We start from the raw sequence: 5292 nt of genomic DNA, 5'->3' as shown, positions 1-5292 counted from the left end.
TATATTTGAGATTCTTCAAAGTAGCCACCCTTTGCCTTGATGACATCTTTGCACACTCTTGGCATTCTTTCAACCAGCTTCACCTGGAATGCTTTTCCAACAGTCTTGAAGTAGTTCCCACATATGCTGAGCACTTGTTGGCTTCTTTTCCTTCACTCTGTGGTGCAAATCATCCCAAACCATCTCAATTGGGTTGAGATTGGGTGATTTTGTAGGCCAGGTCATCTGATGCAGCACTCCATCACTCTCGTTCTTGGTCAAATAGCCCTTGCACAGCCTGGAGGTGTGTTGGGTCATTGTCCTTTTGAAAGACAAATGATAGTCCCTTTAAGCGCAAACCAGATGGGATGGCGTATCGCTGTATAATGCTGCGGTAGACATGCTGGTTAAGTGTGCCTTGAATAAATCACTGACAGTGTAACCAGCAAAGCACCCCCACACCATCACACCTCCTCCTCCGTGCTTAGTGGTGGGAACCACACATGAGATCATCCATTCACCTACTCTGCGTCTCACAAAGACACGGCGGTTGTACTCATCAGATGAAAGGACAGATTTCCACTGGTCTAATGTCCATTGCTCGTGTTTCTTGGCCCAAGAAAGTCTCTTCTTATTATTGGTGTCCTTTAGTGGTGGTTTCTTTGCAGCAATTCAACCATGAAGGCCTGATTCACACAGTCTCCTCTGAACAGTTGATGTTGAGATGTGTCTGTTACTTGAACTATGTGAAGCTCTCATAAACGATTGTCATTGTATATTGCATAATGCCTGGCAGGTACCTTTTGGCAAAGGAACCTCATGTTTTAGGACTCTTGAACCTAAGGGATTTGTTGTTTGATATCATTGACCGAAAGCTTATTCACTATTAAAGAAAAGTGCATCTGACTGGCAGTCTGCAGAGACTTTTTCCTGTTTCTCCAGTTTTGCCTTTTGCCTCCAGCACCTTCACTAATCAGCTTTGGGTGTGCAGTAGATTCTGCCTATTGTCTGATATCATTTAAAGCTTGGCTTTATAAACAACAACAGAGGTGACTTGCAGTGCATTGAGCTATTAGTGCCTAGTGGCCTACCGCCACTCTTCCTGTAAGGCAGTGGTTCCCAAACTTGGGTTCCCGAATGTGGGGTCCCTTGAAATTGAAATGGGTCCCCTGAAAAAAAAATCTGTAATCTTATCAAACAAAATAAGAAATGTTTTCTCTTCAAATGGGTATAGAATATAACCTTTTAGTGTCAATTAATAACTTACACTATTAGAATGCGCTTTCATGTCATTATTATATGTTGAGACAGCGTGTAGAACCTAAAATTGAGTGAATATGAACACACAGCGTTAACTAGGGAATATAATTTGTCCATGTGTGGTTCCCTGCATTTTCTAGTGTCAATTTGGGGTCGAGTAAAAGTTTGGAACCACTTCTGCAAGGCTCTGCTGTGGTTGTGTTGTGCTGTACTCTGAGGCTACCCACAGATTAAATATTAACATCATTGGTACGGTAACCATCCTTTCAAAAGAGAAGAAGTCTGATATTCCAATTGAATTTTGGGCTCTTCCTGCCTAGTCACATCCAACATGTCTGGTGTGTAAGAGATGTGGACCAATACACTTGTGCCAAATACCATTGTCTGCAATGGGCCTATGAGAATAAAGGAGAAGCAGCCAGATGGAACTCACTAAGATTTATCAACGTCATCTGGTCAGTGTTCACTGTGCCATTGGATGATCTAAAATCACATACAGTAGCTCAGAAATTTGATGTGGTAAAAGTAGAAAGTAGTTCATATTTTTCATGGATTCATACAAGTCACCACTAACTCTGCAGTGACAAGCACACTGCGACAAAACAGTATAAATCCTCCCAGGGGTAACATTAAATGACTGTATGTCTTGTTATATATACTACATTTGAAAGACACTGACTGTGTCTGCTGACTGTCCAGTTAAAGTCTGCTGACTGTCCAGTCAGTAAAATGAGATTTATTAGACCAAAATGACATGGGCATCTTTGTCTTTGATAAAGTCATATGGACAAGTATATCAGACAATAGCACAGCCTACATCATATCTTACTTTCATAAAATGCTGTCCTTTTGTGGGTAATCTTTTAAAGGATGTTTAGGCTTCAGAATGGATGGGATGATTACTGTAATGCTCTGTTTTATACCCTTGAAACCACTTAAGACAAAGCATGTTCCAGGTTGTAATATTATCAGGACACTGGAAAATTCCTCTTTCCCATGGTGATGAGGAGCTACGGATAAACTGGTGATTATCTCTTTAGGGAGCTGGCGAGGTTACTTGGGCAAGCGACAAATGTGTTTGACAAAAACTACATTTTTTCCCTTTGGCTGCAGGTGTTAAATGTTTCCGTCAGGGTTCTTATCTTAAGCATTTCTGTGTCTGCCTGTCTGTGTTTGGCAGTCCTTCATGGCCTTCGGAGGACCAGCTCCCACTGGATCAAAAAACAGTCCTTCAAGTAGGCTACACAGCACTAGGTTAAAGACCACTGGCTGCTTTCTGTCAGCACTCGAGATTCCTTCCAAAGCAGCTAAGACAGCATTATGATGCATTGTTAAAACGGTCACATTAATGCCCTGTTTGCTTATGTTTATGGTTAGATACAGAAGCCTCTTTGTTGACCTAGCAAAATATGGCTACATGTTTGAATAACGCTTTGACATTGACTTATTTACGTATTTAAAAAATAATGACTGTCCTTTGGTGGTAAACAAAGTAAATAAATCCATGGTTTACACCACATGACAGTAAACTAAACATAAACCTATTGGTGAGCACTGGGTGACAGTTCCTTTTTGAGTTTGAGAAATAAACATCTTGAAAAGTATTTTATGACACCAAAATAAAATGATTGTGTTAAATCTTGAGTTTAGCTATTTTAAACATTGTTAAAGAGATGGGAAGAAAATGCATTAACTGCAATATTTGAAAATTGAGAAAAAAAACTAATTAGCTAAAAAATAACATTCCACACTATACAAAGTCAGCACTCCACTTTCTTAGGTGGTCTGAGTGCTTCTTCTGAATAAGAGAAGCACAGTGAATGAGCCAGTCTCCCTGCTGGGTCAAAGGGAGACATTGCAGGCACTCTGAGACAGTGGGCGGAGCTTCTTTCCATAATAGAGTACAGTTGTAGAAAGTAACATTACTAGTAATCGAACTGTTTGCATACATTCACACACTAAATTGCCATCAGCCTATTGTTATTTTTTTTAATCATAATGATGTTTGCATTCTTAGAGGACTACATTTGATATTAGGAAAATTATGTTGGAATGACAAAGACAGTAAGCACAACAGTGTAATACCAAGGTCACATCATTCACTGCAAATAGTTGAGATTATGAATATGAGAGAATTCACTATCTTCTTGTTTGTAGTCTACCAGAATACAGAAGGCTCCTCCACCGTAACAATGGCATTTAAGTCTGACGAAGACTGTGTGTCACGCTCTGACCATAGAGAGCCTTTTTATTCTCTATTTTGGTTAGGTCGGGGTGTGACTAGGGTGGGTGATCTAGTGTGTTTATTTCTATGTTGGCCTGGTATGGTTCCCAATCAGAGGCAGCTGTTTATCGTTGTCTCTGATTGGGGATCATATTTCGTCAGCCATTCCCCCACTGTGTTTTCTGGGATCTTGTTTATGTGTAGTTGCCTGTGAGCACGCTGTAGCTTCACGTGTCGTGTATTTTTATAGGTTTTTTTGTGCGGTTGACTTATAATAAAAATATGTCGAACCGATATCACGCTGAGCTTGGGTCTGAATGTTCCTACGACGTTCGTGACACTGTGCATGACCTCTGTTTCCTCATCCAATGGAATTCTCTAGTTCTCACAAAACATAACACCTGTCCAACAGCTAAAACATACATATTGGCGACAAACAATACTTAGCTTCCCATAACTTTCTCGAAAAGATTATGCAAGGCACATTCAACAATCAGACATCTCCATGTCATCTATATCAAACAATGGAATTTGGAGGCTTTTCAGAAGAACATTATGTCATGTCTATTGAATCCATACATACCCTATACTATAGCAGCTGTGGTGTAACTGACCCGATATTGAAAGAAGGTCGTCCTCTTGACTTACATAATGCTGCGTTATCCCACTGATCTGCATAGTTTCTGGCTCTAAGGAGATGACAGGAGTCTCCAGGTCTAAAGTAAACGTCACATAAGTACAGTTCACCTCCATTACCAATGGTCCACTCTGACCTGCTCCTCTCCACATCACCCTCCGCAAATGATAAACATCAACTGGGCTATGTGATCTGAGTCACATCTACATTGTTTGGCTGCTTTAAAATAAAGGATTTAGTCTACAGTTCAACTGAGAGGGTTGAGCATTTTGATGTCCTCTTACAATGGGTGGATATTGATTCTCTGTAGCCTACCCCAAAGGTTTGTTTTAGGGGGTTATGAAGACTGTGTGAAAGTCATCCCACACTTGGATTACTCCCTGTCCTTCGTGAAAGATGATAAGTAAGTGGACCTATGTAGACTGAACAATGCTTTGCTTGGAAAAAGATAACTTGTTTCAAGCAGTAACCAGGTCAGCGATGGAATTTTGTGGATGGAATTTAGAAGTAAACAATGGAGATGGCACAAATTGAAAGTACACTATTGAGAGAAGTATCCAAACTTGACAGAGATTTAGTCTACCCTGGATGAAGGGAAAATGTATTGTCCAACATTAGTCAACATGCTGGTGTGTTATGTTGTGAAATTATGAGGAAAGATTATGTTACCGCAGTTTTGATCCTTTACTGACAGGCACATATTAAAACCCCAATTGAAGCAATTTGATGTTTACTTTTCATACTAGGACAACAATTTCTAAATAACTCAAATGAGCTATAATTCTCTAGGCGAGAGAAACATTAAAATGTTTTAATTGTTGTCACAAAAACAATTGTATTTAATTAATATTATTTTTGATCATTTAAATTACACAGAGACATACTATTAGCCTACACAGTCCTTATCTATTACATACTGTACACATGCTATTATAGGTCTACTACATTGCACATAGAGTAGCCCTACTATTACACAGACAGACAGGCAGTCTTCTACCGTGTGTTTATTCTCTGTAATTAGCCAATATTCCAGCACTGCTCTAACAAAAATACGGCTGCATATTCCCTATAGATAATTTCACGCAGAACTACAGAAGTTTCCTAATTAGTGCGCAATGATGATGGTTTTGGCCGCCCGACGTGCAAGTCTGTAAGGCATGTCAGGGCATGTCCAAATTGGATGAAGTGGCAC

The sequence above is a fragment of the Salmo trutta genome, chromosome 15 (assembly GCF_901001165.1).
Source record: "Salmo trutta chromosome 15, fSalTru1.1, whole genome shotgun sequence".
NCBI classification, from domain to species: Eukaryota; Metazoa; Chordata; class Actinopteri; order Salmoniformes; family Salmonidae; genus Salmo; species Salmo trutta.
The sequence above is the reverse complement of the archived record's forward strand: the minus strand, read 5'-3'. Positions refer to the sequence as shown.